Below are 18,763 nucleotides of genomic sequence, written 5' to 3' on the forward strand. Positions count from 1 at the left end.
GGACGTGGACCTTTGCCATACTGCTAATAGAAGACATTGCTTTTCTTCATTTGTATTTGGATCTGAACTTTGAATCACTGCAGGGTCTTCCTTTAGGTACAATCCATTTACTGACACACAGACTAAGGCAAATAGGCCTGCAGCTAGATTAGACCTATCGAATGAAGATCCTTCTGCCTCATTCTCCCTCTCCGTGCCACTTCTACCCTTGGAGGCAAACTCACACGTGAAATATTACTTGGTTTTCTGTGTTGCCAAAAAAAAAAACAAAAAAAACAAACCTCCAAATCCTTAACATTTGTCTGTTTATCATGTCTTCTACCAGGATTCATACCTCTCTTGCTTTCTACAGAAATACATTCCTGTCATCTACTTTATTCAATGAAAAAAATACTCAGTGAGTGTTCGCTGTGGGCCTGTACTTTGCATCAGGTGCTGCAGATAACACAGTTGGATACTATGTGGTGTTCTTGGCCGCAAAAAGTTTATGTTATTGTGGGTGAGTGATGTAGCCAAATATAATAACGTAAATACAGGGGGTACAGAATCGTACAGAAGTAAAGCCCAGCCTAAGTTTGGGAATAAAGGGAGCGATCGTTGAGATATTCAAGAAAGTCGCGTCTGAACTGATGTTCAACGAATGAGTCCACATGACTCAGATAACAGGTAGTGTGGATGCATTTAAGGGAGTTTGTGGTGGAGAGAGTTCCAGATCAAGGAGTTGGCATGCTTGGAGGCCCAGAATTGAGAGGACATGGTCTATTCAAAGAATTGAAACAACTAGTGGTGGAGTAGAGAAGGTGGAGGGGAAGAAGGGATAAGACAAGACACAGGCTGAAGAGAGTAAGTGTCAGATCATAAAGGACCTTGTGTGCAATGTAAAAGAATTCGGATTGTATCACACAAGTGTGTGTGTGTGGGGGGGCTTTGTAAGATTCTATGCACTGGAGTGAAATAATCAGACTGTATTTTAGGATCTTCTGGTAGCAGCATGAAAAATGACCCACCGGAGTGGGTCATAGCTGAGGCAGGAACACTTGGAAGGAGGAGATAATGGTAATTCACATGGACTAAAATAGTGCCCTGAGCTAGCGCAGAGGCTGGGGTGTGGAAAGAGCACAGCAGGTGTGAGAGGCAGCCAAAGGTTCAGCTGGAATGGGTAAATATTGGGTCTGCTGGATCGGGAAAGGGAGTCCAAACATTCTAGAATAAGCTAGACACAGCTCAAAGCTTTATGGTTAGGCGTGTCCTTAGCATTCAACCAGTGCTTTTCTTACTCTGAAAATTTGTTGATGCAGGCAGATATACTTGAAGCTTCTAGTCTGTCCTGACGTTTTTGCGTCAGCCTTGGTACAGTCACCAATGGTTTATTGAGAGCTTAGTAGGTAGAGGGATAGTGTCGGAATGATTGAGGTCCCTTTCTCACCAAGGTAATAGCTTTCTGGGAGATACTGACAAGTAGGTCTGCAGTAGTGTAGGATAAGAGCTACATATGAAGCATTTCTGGAACTTTACACAGACACTTATGTGTGTGAGGAAGAAAGCCTGGCCTCAGCTACTTCAGGTACCTGCCGCTTACTGTCAAGCACGTCTCCCAGAACTTGAATTTCATTTGGCTGCCTCCTCCAACCCCATCTCTCCCCTGTAACTATGCACCTTTGGTTTTGCTTCTTACGTGTTTATCTGTTTATCTGTTTATTCCCTCTATCCTAAAATACACTTCATGTTTCTGCTTCGTCAAAACTTTGGCTTATGGTGGCCCAGCAAAGTCCTTCTCTCCAAGTTTCTTATATTTAAAACTAGAGGGGCGCCTGGGCGGCTCAGTCGGTTGAGCTCCTGACTTCGGCTCAGGTCATGATCTCACAGTTTGTGAGTTCGAGCCCCGCGTCGGGCTCTGTGCTCTCAGTTCAGAGCCTGGAGCCTGCTTCGGATTCTGTGTCTCCCTCTCTCTCTGTTCCTTCCCCACTCACGCTCTGTCTCTGTTTCTCAAAAAACAAAACAAAACAAAACAAACAAAAGAATAAATGTTAAAAAAATTTAAAAAATACTGTACACAGAATCTAATAGTCTCATCTAAATATATTCACATTGGGAACATCAAAGACCTATGCTTTTGCTGCCCTTGGGCCCTCTGCCCACTTCTGGTCTAATTATAAGACTGGGTTAAATAAAAGCCCATTATGGCCACATGGTTCAGAATTTGGCCATAGAAAGACTGGGTAACGTGCATTCGGGGGAAGTATGTGTGTAGCAGGCTTCTTCAGGGTCAGCCTGTTCAATATAGAACACACAGAATTGCAGTAGGGCAGTGGGGCATCCCATATAAAGTGCATGCGTGTGGTGGGTGGGGAGTATGTGGAGGAGAGGAGGCTGGCAGAAGGGAAAAATGTCTCAGAGCAGATGATAGTTAGGTTGATTCATCAACAACAAAAAAAAGGATTGAGGAGGGTGAAGAAAGGAAGCATCCTTGTGCATGGTCATTTCAATTGCAAAGGCATGAAGCAAGGCACCTTCAAGGAACAGTGACGTCAAAGCGACTGATTGTTCCCCAGTACAGTCAGATAAGGAAATGGAAACATTTGACCGCAGCCTTGTTTTTCAAACAGGACTCCTTGACTCTCAGGGAAGTGGTTCAGTTGCGTGGGAGACACAGACAGTAACAAGCTTTCACTTCCTTTTCTTCATTTTCAAGTGAAGAGGAAATAAAAAAGGGACAGCAATTCTCTTTTTGTTTTTTAATTTTGAAATGTTTGTTTTTGAGAGAGAGAGAGAGAGAGAGGGACAGACAGACTGCAAGCATGGGAGAGGCAGTGAGAGAGGGAGACACAGAATCTGAAGCAGGCTCCAGGTTCTGAGCCATCAGCACAGAGCCCGACACGAGGCTCAAACTCACAAACTGAGAGATTGTGACCTGAGCTGAAGTTGGACACTTAACGGACTGAGCCACCCAGGTGCCTCATCATTTCCTTTTTTGTCTTTAGTGTCCTAGGGCTGCCATAACAAAGTACCACAAAGTGGGCCGCTTAAGACGACAGAAATCTATTCTCCCAGTTCTCAAGGTGAAGAGTCAAGATGTCGGCAAAGTTGATTGTAAGGGGAAAGTGGTCCATGCTTCTGTCCTAGCTTCTGGTGGCTGCCGGCAATGCTTGAAATTCAGTAGACTGCAGCTGAATCACTCAATCTCTGCCTCTGTCTTCACAGAGTCTTCTTATAAGGACACCAAATCTGAGATTTAAGGCCCACTCTAATCCAGGAGGACGGCAACTTACCTTGATTACACAGGCAAGAACCCTATTTTCAAATAAGGTTTCATTCACAAGGGATGGGCGGTGGGACTTCAACAGATCTTTTTGGGGGCCACAAATCAATCTATGACAAGCGGTGCTTCTTCAGTGAGACTCTATGGCTCTCCAGGGAGTGATTCAGTTTGTTGCAGTGGATTCACAGAGACTGCCAAGCTGTAACCTTTCCTTTGTTTTTAAGTGAAAGGAAAATAGAAGAGATATAGTAGCATGCATTGTATGTATGTATGTATGCATCGCCACTGAATTCTTATTGATTTCCTTTGACCTCCAGACATTTTTTTATTTTAATGGCCTCAAAACAATTAAAGTAGCAAGTTGGCCTGATGATGTGCCTTCTATAGACTCCCCTATTTTAGCTTTTATTTTTATTTATTTATTTTTAATTTTTATTTTTGAGAGAGAGAGAGAAAGACGGAGTGTGAGCGGGCGAGGGGCAGAGAGAGAGAGGGAGACACAGAATCTGAAGCACGTTCCAGGCTCCGAGCTGTCAGCACAGAGCCTGGCGTGGGGCTCGAACTCACGAACTGTGAGATCATGATCTGAGCCAAAGTCAGACGCTTTACCGACTGAGCCACCCAGGCGCCTCATAGGCTCCCCTGTTTTATTGAAAACGGCTATAGCAGCTAGGTCATTCATATGAGAGGCATGAATGAAGCCATGAGAACAACATAAGCACTGTGTCAAGTGGTAGCAGAGCAGTTGTGAACATAGAATGTAGGGGAATGCTTCCGAAGCCCATTGCCTTAGAGCTTCCAGCCCTCTGATGTAACTGCTGACAGCAAGAGTGCAAATGGAAGACAAACCACAGCAGTGTGGAGCTATACAAAGAGGGGTAGCTCACGTCCAAGAATGTTCTCCAATGCAAACAAAAGCACTCCAAGAAACATAAGTTGGATAAGCATAGTCACAGAAGTCATGGACCTCATGAGCAGTTTCTACAAAATACTCTCTTAGCCTGGAATAAAGGGATTAGGAGGGACGTCCAGGGCCTAGTCCCATCTGAATTTCCAGGAAGCTTACACCATCTGAGCAGTAGCTCTGTGGCATTAAGGGTTTTCCCTTTGAGGGCTGCTCACAGAGCAAGTCGGAGCATAAATACCAAATCAAATGACAGTAATCCTTGTTGACATGCAAAGTGTGCCCGTCTTACATCTGGCACTCAGGAACACAACATAAATTCTCCTATCTCTGAAGGGGATTAATCTGCATTTCTAGTTCATAAAGATGTTTTAGTCGATATTTTGGCTCTCAGAAAAGAGTTTGCCTCAAAAACGGAAGCGAACAACAATCTGTTAGAAAATGTCTCCCCAAAGTGGATGAGATAATGACATTTTATTTCTAAACATAGTTTTCTATAGAATATTCTCATAATAACCATCCAGCTACAGGCTCTTATTTTTTATTTTTTATTATTTTTTTTAATGTGTATTTATTTTTGAGACAGAGAGAGACACAGCACCAGCAGGGAAGGGGCAGAGAGACAGGGAGACACAGAATGTGAAGCAGGCTCCAGGCTCCAAGCTGTCAGTACAGAGCCCGACGCGGGGCTCGAACTCATGAACTGTGAGATCGTGACCTGAGCCGAAGTCGGACGCTTAACCGACTGAGCCACCCAGGCGCCCCTACAGGCTCTTATTGAACAATACTCAGTCCCATCAATAACATGCTGATAATTTTATAGTAGGGTACATGAGCTTAATTCTGGAAAGGCAAAAAGGAGTTAGGGTGAAGTCCCTCATATCCAGCTCCCTGTGTGACATTCTCACCTGGATGTATAACAGCTTTCTCAGGCTTAACATCTCTAACACTTAAACACTTCCTACAAAATGGCTCCTTTTGTAATTCTGCAAACTCATTCTTCCATTTTCTCAGGCCATAAATCTTGGAGTCATCCTTAAACTCCTCTCTTTCTATTGGACGTGTGTATAATTCATCAAATCTTTTCAGCTTTCTACTGTTTGTTTCTTTTTGTTTTTGGAGTGTCAGCAGAATCCAGTAGTAACCACCCTATTCTAAGGCCCCATTTTCCTCACCTAAACTCTTGAAAACCTTCTCATGAATTTCCCTGCTTCTATATATGCCCTGTGCAGTCTTTCTGGCACCCTGAAGCCAGAGACTTGTTATTTTTTTTTTTAATATATATTTTTAAGTGTTTATTTGAGAGACAGAGAGTGAACTAGGGAGGGGCGGAGAGCGAGGAGGGCAGAGGATCCAAAATGGGCTCTGTGCTGACAGCAGGGAGCCCGATGCAGGACTCGAACTCATGAACTGGGAGATCATGACCTGAGCCGAAGTCAGACACTTAAGTGACTGAGCCACCCAGGCATCCCTAAAGCCAGAGAGTCATTATAGGACATAGGTCAGATCATGGCGCTCCTGTGCTCAAAACTGTCCACTGACATTCTATCTCACCCAAAGTAAATTCCAAATTCTTATTGTGGCCTATGGGGTCTAGTGGAATTCTCTATTGCCCTTGCCCTTCCAAGACCTTTCTGATCCCAACATCCTCTGCTCCCCCCCTTGCCTGTTCTGCCCCATTCACTTCTACTCCTTGCTAGCAAGCTGTTTTATAAATACTCCAAGCATGTGCTTCTGTCAAGTCTTTTTGTATTCTCACTGTTGGGGCTCCTCTTTCCAGGTCTACACATGCCTGACTCCGTCACCTCCTTAGATCTCTGCACAAATGTCTCATCTAAGGCCTTCAGTGCATAACTTCAATGTAACTGCAATACCTTACCTTCTCTTTATATTTTATTTTCCCTCACCCTATTTTATGTTTCTTCTTAGCATTTATTATCACCTTACATTATATATGTGTCCTTTTTGTCTGATTATTTCCTGTCTACTCTCAAGAATGTAAGCTCTATGTTATCAGGAACTTGATTTCGTTTGTTGCTGTAGGTCATTCATTAGTGACTAAAATAGTACTTGGCACATAGTAGAAACTCATGTTTCTCAAAAAAAAATGAATAAGTGACTTATTGGTTAAATAAATAAATATATAAGAGGTAATTTCATACATAGGCTAAAATTTACTGTTTTCCCCTCTAGTTCAGTGCATCTAAAGGTGTAAAGACAGAGGTGTAAACAGAGACATCTAAAGGTGTAAAGAAGTCTAAAAAGGCTAGGCTAACATGAGAATATTATAATGGTTACTGTGGTATTCATCAGAAAATAGCTATGAATCTATGAGCACAGTTCCTATTTGTTTTAGAAGTGAATAGCCTAAAATGCAACCTTAGGGATAAACCATCGACTTAATTGTACAAGGCAAATAAAAATTTATGAAAAGTTTGTGAAAAATTTAATTTATGAAAATGTTAATGTATAAAAAATTTAATTTATGATGCTTTTATTTGAGTATTTTTGTAACTCGTAGATGTTTACCAAGTGGGAATGAAAGGCACGAAAGGTTCACGTTTGAGGCTACACATGCAAAAGGCAAAACAAATCCTTGCCTTCAAAAGATCTCACCTTGTTGAGGTGACAAAATCTAAAACACATGAAGGAACTGAGAAACACCTTATCAGAATAACATAATGAAAACATAATGAGAAATTAAACCAATAAATTCTAAGGAGTTGTCAAAGAAAGAGGCTATCAGGTATATCAGATGCATTTTGAGTCCCTCATAACAGAGTAGTATGTGACAATAAACACAGAATAGGAAGGGAAAACAATGGATACGTTCATTCAAGAAGCATTTATTGAGCACTTAGTAATACCAGTCATATGTATGTTGGGCATTTAAAAAAATACAGTCTGTGTCCCCAGTCTACGTTCACCTAAATCAGTGATTTCATAGCAATGGGAAGCGTTCGGTGGTTGGCGTTTGATCAAAGAGTTGTGGGGGGACAACAGAAGGGAAATCGCCTCTGCCTGGGAAGGAGCAAGACCAGGCAAAATTGTCACTGCAGCTGAGACTTACAGGATGAATAGAAGCTGCCAAGACTCGCACACTGTGTAAGCGATAGTGTGTGTATGTGCGTTTCTGTGTGCACTCCAAGAAAAAGGACAGCAAGTCCTTAGGTGAGGAGGTGAGAAGGAACTATTACGTGGCAAATCTATGGACAGCTTGATGCTGCTAAAACAAAACCCTACAGAGATCAGAAAAAAGAAAAAAAGTCTCATGCCAGATTAAGAAAGGCTTTGTTAATATTGCTGGAGAGCTTGAGTATGTAGTATGTATATACATACATATATATGAATATGGTTCCCATATACATATGTCTTCCCAGACAGAGGATATGCATAATTTTTCTTTTTTTTAATTTTTTCTTCCCTTCCTCTGTCTCTTTTCTTATCATTTGAACCATTCTTAACTGTACAATTTAGTGTCATTAAATATATTAACAATTTTTTGTAACTATCACCACTAGCTATTTCCAGAACATTTTTATCATCCCAAGCAGAAAGTCTGTACCCATAAAATGGTTAGTCCTCCTCCTCCCAGGCCTTATTTTTAGAAATTGAAGTGATATTTACACTATAAATTGGAATAAGAGAGGTAAATTAGAATAATATTGCAAATCTGATTTGAGTTGTTATGTTTTTAAGTTGTATTTTTAAACTATTTGAGGAAAAATCATGTTAGCTAGTTCATTTACTTTTTTTTATTTTCTATTGTTTTTAAAATCTTTGTTTATATTTTAGAGAGAGACAGAGCATAAGCAGGGGAGAGGCAGAGAGAGGAGACACAGAAGCAGACTCCAGGCTATGAGCTATTAGTACAGAGCCCGACCTGGGGCTCAAACTCTTGAACCCATGAGATCATGACCAGAGCCAATGTCAGACACTTAACCAACTGAGCCACCCAGGCACCCCTTTAATTTTTTTTTAATGTTTATTTTTGAAAGATAGAGAGAGTGTGAGTGGGGAGGGGCAGAGAGAGGGAGACACAGAATCTGAATCAGGCTCCAGGCTCTGAGCTGTCAGTACAGAGCCCAATGTGGGACTCAAACCCAGGAGCTGCAAGATCATGACCTGAGCCAGATGCTTAACTGACAGAGCCACCCATGTGCCCCATTAGCAAATTCATTTTGATGTCAATTTATATTCAATAAGATTTGGGAAAAGTGCCATTTTTAAGCTCGTATGGGTGGAGAGTCCTATTTAAAAGCTTGTTTTAATGTGAACTCCTAGTCTTCTACTTCTTTTCTCCTAGAGAACTGTTAATCTTTAAAATGAACTAGGCTAGGAGCACCTGGGTGGCTCAGTCAATTAAGCATCCCACTTCCACTCAGGTCATGATCTCACAGTTCGTGAGTTCGAGCCCCACCTGCGCTCTGTGCTGACAACTTGGAGCCTGGAGTCTGCTTTGGATTCTGTGTCTCCTTTCTGCCTCTCTCTCACTCACACTCTGTCTCTCTTTCAAAAATAAATAAGCATTAAGGTTTTTTAAATAAAATAAAATAAAATAAAGTAAACTAGGCTAGTTTAGTGAAAAGCATTTTTATAAGTTTTTGGAAAGAAACATATTCAATCTTGTAATTAAGAAACTGAATTTCTGCTAGGTTTTATTTGATGCAAATTCATGTTTACAATTGGTTTTAATTAAAAATTCAGTTATCCATTCTTGTTTTAAGAGTATACTAGTTATACTCTTAAGCTAGTTTGGTTGAAAATTCATATCCATAGGCTGAATTAATGAAAACTCATGTTTTCTGAATTTTCTGGTAAAAATTTTAGAATTTTCTTTGTTTAGAAAAACTAGTTTTCAAACCATTTTTTTTTAATTTTTTTTTTAACTTTTATTTATTTTTGAGACAGAGAGAGACAGAGCATGAACGGGGGAGGATCAGAGAGAGAGGGAGACACAGAATCCGAAACAGGCTCCAGGCTCTGAGCCATCAGCACAGAGCCCGACGCGGGGCTTGAACTCACGGACTGCGAGATCGTGACCTGGCTGAAGTCGGACGCCTAACCGACTGAGCCACCCAGGCGCCCCATCAAACCATTTTTGATTAAAATATATGTCCACAAACTATATGTGTTAGAATGTATGTATCCAATCACATTTGATGAAGCTTTATTTCAAAGGTATATCTAAAATATTTGGTGATTAAGCAGATATAAGTGAGACAGGACAGAAAGAAATTAACTTAGGATTCTAAGTCAAATAATCATACCTATTAAAATCCAATTCTTAGTGTCATAAATGATACATAGTAATATTATAATGAAAATTTCGATTGGGATATTCTTTATGACTTCCATGACTTTGTCATTCTTTCCTGACCTATCTTCTGTTATCTTATTCACAAATTTTACCTTTCTGTTGCTTCTTGGACAGTTCTTAAGTTTCAATACTTATTTTTCCTCTTATTTTTCCTCTATTCTCTTTCCAGCAATGGCAAGAGTTCACTCTGATGGTTTTGGGTATAGAGTAAAACCTTGGTTTGCAAGTATAATTTGTTCTGGAAACATGCTTGTAATTCAAAGCACTTGTATATCAAAGTGAATTTCCCCATAAAAAATAATGAAAGTGATTGCAGTACTGAACTATAGTACAAAATAATTAAAAAATATAAAATACAAAGAAAACTAAACAAATGAACCCACACTTACCTTTGAAAACCTTTGGGGCTGAGATTTTCTCTGAGGGAGACAAGAGAGAGGAGGGTTATTGTGTAGGACGACTTTCACTATCGTGACAGAATCACTGTTATCAATTGGCTCAATGAAATCTTTTTCTGTATGGGGGCCCTTATATATGCTTGCACAAATGTTGACTACAGTACAGTATTAATAAACTCTTGTCATATACTGTATTTAATGTAACTGGTAATAAGGCAGCAAAGGAAAGGATCTATATGCAGGCAGCCTGACCTAGAATGAAGCAAAACATTCTTAAGCTTACTTTTGCATGGAAAAGTAAAAGACTGTCTACAGGTGCTTTGCATTAAAAAAAAAATACTGTGGGCACCTTCCAAAGTTCTGAAAAATCACTGATTTCTGCCAAACACCATGGCCTGAGACTGAGCATCTGAGCATAGGAGATGATCGCCCACAATCCAGTATGTGTGTGTGTGTGTGTGTGTGTGTGTGTGTGTGTGTGAGAGAGAGAGAGAGAGAGAGACAGAGAGACAGAGACAGAGACAGAGAGAGACAAAGATTGAAAGAGAGAGAGAGAGAAAGAAAGAGAAGAATCACTGGCTCAAAGTGGCTCAGTTGTGGTCATGTGATGTTGGGTGTTATGAACTAGTACTACTCATATTGTAAGACATCGCTCGTTTATCAAGCTAAAATGTATTAGAAATGTTTGCTCATCTTACGGAGCACTTTGCAGAACAAGGTACTTTGCAATCCAAGGTTTTACTGCATATCTAAGGTCGCCTTGTATTTAACAAGTTAATATCTCCTTAATGTCCAACTTTGTATTTTTAACTGTCTGTTGAACATCATCAGAGCATCTGTGAATGACCCTGAGAATCTCTGCAAGCAATGTGTTAAAATTCTCTCTAGTTATCTTCCAAAGCCCTCCTTCTGAGTTCTCTTTTCCATCACTACGCCCCTCATGTGGTCCCCAGTAAGTATTAAGTCCAAAGAGCTTCTGTGATGTCTTTCATATGCATTCCCTCTTTTACTTCCCTACCAAATTTCTGTGTGCCATGGTCTCAGTATTCATGAATAGGGCTCTACCTTCTTACTTTTCTCTATTTATTTCCTTAATTTGTCCCACAAAATCTATTTTATTCACTGTGGCTAGAGTGATCTTTGTAAAGTATGACTGACTAGTACAGAAATTTTTTCATGCAACTCTTCAGGTATGACCACCAATGCATCAAACTGGATTCGCATCTTATTTCAACAACTAGCTCTTCCTTTTGCACTCCACATTGATGAAATGGCATCCCCAATCGAACATGTATAGCTGCATATTTGTTTTGCTCCTTGCTGTATATCCTCACTTCCTAGAATAGTATTTATCATCTAATTCTGCTACATGAGTAGGTTTGAATGAATGTATGAATGAACGAATGACATCATCTTCCATCTCTAATCAATCAAGCTTTATATATTTTAATCCCCAAATGTTTCTACTTTTTCCTTTTCTGTGCTTTCTGCCACTAATATGCTCAGTTGTCTTTATTTCTTGCTGGGGGTATGTGTCAGTAGCCTTCTTACTGATGACTGTTTTATCTTATGAGTAGATAAAACCATGCCATTTTTCTGTTTAGAACTCATCAATGGCCCCTTGGGATGCAGCCCTAGATGTTTAGTCTTGAATCAAGACTCTCCATGATCCAGCATATGGGTAGTTCTGCTGTAGTATACTTTCCCACTCCCTGCCTCATTTTCATATTATACCTTATTAAACTTGTAGCCTTCTTCTTGTCCATTCCTCCCAACCATCTCAGTTTGTCCAAGACTGAGGGGGTTCCCAGGACACAGAATTTTCAGTGATAAAATTGGGAAAGTCCGGGGAAAACCAGGACCACCCTAAAACATGCTGGGCAGTTTCTAGCCTCTGTATCTTTAGGCCATAAGTCACCTCTCCCTGGAATTCTATTTCTTCCCCTCTTAGTCTAAGTCTCACTGATCCTTTAAAATTATGCCTGGCAGCACTCCATTAGGCCCCCTTCATTAACCTTGGGCCAGGGTAACCAGGCAATGACTTCCCCAAACTCAAGAATTATCATGTTTATCTTTAAATTCCTAGAAACTTTTGAAATGCTCGATTTTAAAAAGAAATTAATAAATATGTACTGAATGAGTAAATTATTTTCCAACAGAGTAAATCCTAAAAGCTACAATTTGACTTTCAAGACCTCCATGGATAAGCTCTATTCTAACAATTAATTCATTTCAATTAGACTCAAAGTAATTATTCAGTTTAACCAAGATTTATTGCATATCTACAATTTTCAAGGCTTAATTCTTGTCTGTATTACTTTCTATTATTTAATCCCAATTGAATAATTTTTTTTCAGAGGTGCCACATTTCTTTTTTTTTACCTTTTATTATAACATCATCCTCAAAATATACTTATCTGTATCTTTACCTCTCCAAATTCATCATATTTGCTGAGGTTCGGATTAACTGCAATTGCTTCCATGAAAACTGATTAGTCTTGATTACCAGTCCAGAGCAATTTGTGTAATCATGTACTGTACCTTGCTTGAGCTTTTTTTACATTCCTTGATACTTTTTGAGTTGTGCCATATTATTTGTAATTTTGGCTTTTCTTCCTTACTAGGTTGGAAATGCTTATGTCTGTATCAGCTTCATTATCTAATTCGATGCCTTGTACATTCAATGACCAAAACATTAATTTGTGTTTTAAGATTATAATGTAAGAATGGCTTGGGGGGAGAAGCCAAGATGGCGGAACAGCATGGAAGTTTTTTGTGTGTCTTGCATCCATGAAATACAGCCAGACCAACACTAAACCATCCTACACACCTAAAAAACTGATGGGAGGATTAACACAACAATATGCACAACCTGAACCACAGAATTCAGCAGGTATGTGGCGCAGAGGGGTGAACTTGGGGATAGAGAAGCTGGCGGCAGGCAGGGACCCGCTTTTGCCGGCAGAGAGAGGACGGAGACTGGAAGGGGCGGGGGAGAACATGGGAAAAGCACCCCCCCCAAAAGCAGCTGCTGAGAAAGTGGAAAATTGGAAACAGCCGCAGGGACTAAACTAAAAAGGGAGAAAGGAGAAAGGAGAGAGTTTAAATTCCATTAAGACTGTAAACAAGGGGAGTGCAAAGGCTGCAACTCCGCAGTTCTATACCTGGCGGTGCTCTGGTGGGAAGGGCAAATCCCCAGGAACAGAGTGGGGTATGGGAGGTTCTCGGGCCACACGGGGAACAGCGGTTCCACTGCTGGAAGGACATTTAGTAGAGACTGTTGAAGCCACCTGGTCCCAGAAGACTCCAGAAAACGACCACATTTGCTGGTCCTGGGGCAAGGTCGTTACGGGGTGAATCCTGGTGCCAGATGTGTGTTGTGATTTTCCATAATCCCTGAAAAGCTGCTGCTACACTATCTCGCGAACTTTTTCTGGGGCGGGTTGACATCTGGCCGCAGTCTCGGGGCACCGACAGCAGCAGGGTCCAGCAAGCATTCCTGGGTGCAGCCAACATTTGGCCATTGCTCATTTGGCCATTGCTCGGAGAGACCCTCCCACAGAGGGGCGGAACAGGTCAAAGCCGCAGTCCTTTGGAAGTAAGGCGCTGGGGAAAACAGCCGCATCTGAGACAAAACTCAGGAGAGAGGTACTGCCTGGGGCTTGGTCACGGACAGTGAAAAAGCAGGAAGTGGACGAAAGCTGAAGACGGACGGGTGTGTGATTGCTGATCGGAGAGAACAGTTCCCATACTAGAGACTGGGTAGCTGGGTGATGCCATTTTCACCACTCCCACGCATACACAGAGTGTATGAACCTACAGGCTCTGCAACAATCCACCCCAGTAGGCTACCAGCGCCATCTAGTGGAGAACAGAGACATTACACTGAGCCCCGCCCAACTGGGCCAACCTCTCTAAGAACCCAAGTCTCACTGCCTACTTAATGAGCTATAAAGCACTACATAGTCTGACTTGTAGGGGAAAACAAACTAATCTCAGTCCTATTTCAATCTCTGTTAGCAGGTCCATCTATTAAATTTCTTTATTTTTTTTAAATTTTTTTCTCTTTTATACTATTCTTTTTCTTGAATACAGAAAGAGAAAAAATTCACTTTTATTTTCAATTTTTTAAAAAATATTTTTCTTTATTTTTTTACTATATTTTTTACTTTTGTGTAAATTTTTTCAATTTCTATCTTACTTCCATTATTCTATTTTAGTCTACTTCAGTGTATTCACCTTTTCAAATTATTAAACGATTTCCTTGTTTTCTCTTTTTCTTTTTTCTCTTTTTCGTTTCTTCCTTTTCTTGAATGCAGAAAGTGAAAAACTTTATTTTTACTTTCAACTTCTATTAAAAATATTTTTCTTTCTTTTTTTTTTACTATAGTTTTTGCTTTTCAATTAGCAATAATCGTGCCTCGGATAAACCTCATTGGCTATGATACTGCCACTGCGCAAAGCTTACAGTTTTTGCTTTGATGTAAATTTTTTCAAATTTTATTTTACTCGCATCACTTTATTTTAGACTACTACAGTGTATTCACTTTTTCAAATTTTCAAACAATTTCTTTTTTTCCTCTTTTTTCTCTTTTTCGTTTCTTTTCTTTTCCTTGAATACAAAAAGAGAAAAAAATAATTTTTATTTTTAATTTTGATTAAAAATATTTTCTTTAATTGTTTTCCTACTAGTCTTTACTTTTGTGTAATTTTTTTTTTCAAAATCTATTTTACTCCCATCATCTTGTTTTCATCTACTTCAGTGTACTCATTTTTTCAGATTCTCAAACGATTTCCTTTTTTTTCCCCACTTTTTTTCTCTCATCTGTCAGACCACTTTCAACACCAAGACCAAGGCACACCTAGGATCTAGCATCATTTATGAGATTTATTTTGTGTGTGTGTGTGTTTTTAATTTTTTAATTTTCATTTTTTTAATTTTCATTTTTTTAATTTTCATTTTCCTACCTCATTAATTCCTTTTCTGCCTTCAAAATGACAAAACGAAGGAATTCACCCCAAAAGAAAGAGCACGAAGAAACGACAGCCAGGGATTTAACCAACACAGATACATGCAAGAGGTCTGAACCAGTATTTAGAATCACGATAATAAGAATACTAGCTGGAGTCAAAAATAGATTAGATTCCCTTTCTGCAGAGATAAAAGAAGTAAAAAATAGCCAGAATGAAATAAAAGATGCTGTAACTGAGCTTCAATCATGAATGGATGCAGCAGCGGCAAGGATGGATGAGGTAGAACACAGAATCAGCGATAGAGCAGACAAACTTATAGAGAATAATGAAGCAGAAAAAAAGAGGGGGATGAAGGCAAAAGAGGACAATTTAAAAATTAGAGAAATCAGTGACTCATTAAAAAGGAACAACATCAGAATCATAGGGGTCCCAGAAGAGGAAGAGAGAGAAATAAGGGTAGAAGGGTTATGTGAGCAAATCATAGCGGGAAACTTTCCTAACCTGGGGAAAGACACAGACATCAAAACCCAGGAAGCACAGAGGACCCTCATTAGATTCAACAAAAACCAACCATCAACAAGGCATATCATAGTCAAATTCACAAAATACTCAGGCAAGGAGAGAATCATGATAGCAGCAAGGGAAGAAAAGTCCCTAACCTACAAGGGAACACAAATCAGGTTTGCAGAACACCTATCCACAGAAACTTGGCAGGCCAGAAAGGAGTGGGAGGATATATTCAATGTGCTGAAACAGAAAAGTAAGCAGCCAAGAAGAATGCTTTATCCAGCAAGGCTGTCATTCAAAATAGAAGGAGAGATAAAAAGTTTCCCAGACAGGGGTGCCTGGGTGGCTCAGTTAGTTAAGTGTTCAACTTCGGCTCAGGTCATGATCTCACGGTCTATGAGTCCGAGCCTGCGTCAGGCTCTGTGCTGACAGCTTGGAGCCTGGAGCCTGGTTCAGATTCTGTGTCTCCCTTTCTCTCTGCCCCTCCACCACTCATGCTCTGTCTCTCTCTGTCAAAAATAAATAAGCATTACAAAAAAATTTAAAAAGTTTCCCAGACAAACAAAAATTAAAGGAGTTTATGACCACTAAACCAGCCATGCAAGAAATTTTAAGGGGGACTCTCTGAAGAAAAGATGAAAAAAGAGAAGAAGATCTTTTCTCTCTGAGAAAAGATGAAAAAATATAAATAAATAAATAAATAAATAAATACCAAACACAACAAAGATTAGAAAGAACCAGAGAACACCACCAGAAACTCCAACTCTACAAGCATCATAATGGCAATAAATTCATATCTTTCAGTACTCACTCTAAACATCAATGGACTCAATGCTCCAAACAAAAGACATAGGGTAACATAATGGATAAGAAAACAAGATCCATTCATATGCTGTTTACAAGAGACCCACTTTAGACCTAAAGACACCTTCAGATTGAAAATAAGTGGTTGGAGAACCATCTATCATGCTAATGGTCAACAAAAGAAAGCCAGAGTAGCCATACTTATACCAGACAATCTAGACTTTAAAATAAATACTGTATCAAGAGATGAATAAGGGAATTATATCATAATCAAGGAAGTCTATCCACCAAGAAGACCTAACAATTGTAAACATTTATGAACCAAATGTGAGAGCACCCAAATACATAAATCAATGAATCACGAACATAAAGAAACTCATCAACAGTAATACCATAATAGTAGGAGACTTCAACACCCCACTCACAGCAATGGACAGATCATCTAATCGAAAAATCAACAAGGAAACAATGGCTTTGAATGACACACTGGACCAGATCGACTTAACAGATATATTCAGAACATTTCATCCTAAAGAACCAGAATATATATTCCTCTCCAGTGCTCATGGAACAATCGCCAGAATAGACTATGTATGGGGACACAAATCAGCCATAAGTAAATACAAAAAGATCGAGATCATACCGTGCATATTTTCAGACCACAATGCTATGAAACTCGAAATCAACCACAAGAAAAAATTTGGAAAGGTAACAAATACCTGTAGACTAAAGAATATCCTACTAAAGAATGAATGGGCTAACCAAGCAGTTAAAGAGGAAATTAAAAAGTATATGGGAGTCAATGAAAATGATCATACCACAACCCAAATCTCTGGGACACAGCAAAGATGGTCATAAGAGGGAAGTATATAGCAATCCAGGCCTTCCTAAAGAAGGAAGACAGATCTCAGATTCACAACCTAACCTTACGCCTTAAGAAGCTGGAAAAAGAAAAGCAAATAAAACCCAAAACCAGCAGAAGACAGGATATAATAAAGATTAGAACAGAAATTAATGCTACCAAAACCCAAAAAACAGTAGAATGGATCAATGAAACTATAAGCTGGTTCTTTGAAAGAATAACAAAATTTATAAACCACTAGGCAGTCTGATCAAAAAGAAAAAGAAAAGGACCCAAATAAATAAAATCAAGAATGAAAAAGGAGAAATCACAACAAACACAGCAGAAATAAAAATAATAATATGAGAATATTATGAGCAATTATTTGCCAATAAAATGGAGAATCTGGAAGAAATGGACAAATTCCTAGAAACACATAAAGTATCAAAACTGAACAGGAAGAAATAGAAAATTTGAACAGACCCATAACCAGTAAGGAAATTGAATTAGTAATCAAAAATCTCCCAAAAAAACCAGAGTCCAGGGCCAGATGGCTTTTCAGCGGAATTCTACCAAACATTTAGGGAAGAGTCAACACCTATTCTCTTGAAGCTGTTCCAAAAAATAGAAATGGAAGGAAAACTTCCAAACTCTTTCTATGAAGCCAGCCTTACCTTGATTCCAAAACCAGACAGAAATCCCACTAACAAGGAGAACTATAGACCAATTTCCCTGATAAACATGGATGCAAAAATCCTCAACAAGATATTAGCCAACCAGATCCAACAATACGTTAAAAAAAAATTATTCACCACGACCAAGAGGGATTTATACCTGGCATGCAGGGCTGGTTCAATATCCTCAAAACAATTAATATGATTCATCACATCAATAAAAGAAAGGACTAGAATAACATGATCCTCTCAATAGATGCAGAGAAAGCATTTGACAAAATACAGCAGCCTTTCTTGATAAAAACCCTCAAGAAAGTCGGGATATAATAAGCATACCTCGAGATCATAAAAGCTATACAGGAACAAACCAACACTAATATCCTCAATGCGGAAAAACTGACAGCTTTCTTCCTAAGGTCAGGAACAAGACAGGGATATCCACTCTTGCCACTGTTATTCAACATAGTATTGGAAGTCTTAGCCTCTGCAATCAGATAACACAAAGAAATAAAAGACATCCAAATTGGCCAGGAGGAGGTCATACTTTCACTCTTCACAGATGACATGATACTCTATATGGAAAATCCAAAAGATTCCACCAAAAAACTGCTAGAATTGATTCATGAATTCAGCAAAGTTGCAGGATATAAAATCAACACACAGATCGGTTGCATTCCTATACACCAACAATGAAGCAACAGAAAGAGAAATCAAGGAATCGATCCCATTTACAGTTGCACAAAGAAACTATAAAATACCTAGGAATAAATCTAACCAAAAAGGCGAAAAATCTATATGCTGAAAACTATAGAAAACTTATGAAAGAAATTGAGGAAGACACACACACACACACACACACAAACACACACACACAAAATGGAAAAAGATTCCATCCTCCTGGATAGGAAGAACAAATATTGTTAAAATGTCGATACTACCCAAGGCAATCTACATATTCAATGTAATCCCTATCAAAGTAGCACCAGCATTCCTCACAGAGCTAGAACAAATAATCTTAAAATTTGTATGGAACCAGAAAAGATCCCGAATAGCCAAAGTGATCTTGAAAAAGACAACCAAAG

At 39.3% G+C, this 18,763-nt stretch overlaps 1 non-coding gene and 1 pseudogene across 1 annotated transcript; both read right to left on the reverse strand.

Annotated features, from left to right (window-relative positions):
• Positions 1-3,801: 3,801 nt before the first annotated feature.
• On the reverse strand, positions 3,802-3,886 carry TRNAQ-UUG (transfer RNA glutamine (anticodon UUG)). The gene has a single exon. It is a non-coding gene; the product is annotated as a tRNA-Gln (tRNA).
• Positions 3,887-14,237: 10,351 nt separating this feature from the next.
• LOC125165123 (uncharacterized) lies at positions 14,238-14,346 on the reverse strand (annotated as a pseudogene).
• Between the last annotated feature and the right edge of the window lie 4,417 nt (positions 14,347-18,763).

The sequence above is a fragment of the Prionailurus viverrinus genome, chromosome B1 (genome assembly GCF_022837055.1).
Source record: "Prionailurus viverrinus isolate Anna chromosome B1, UM_Priviv_1.0, whole genome shotgun sequence".
Taxonomy (NCBI): Eukaryota; Metazoa; Chordata; class Mammalia; order Carnivora; family Felidae; genus Prionailurus; species Prionailurus viverrinus.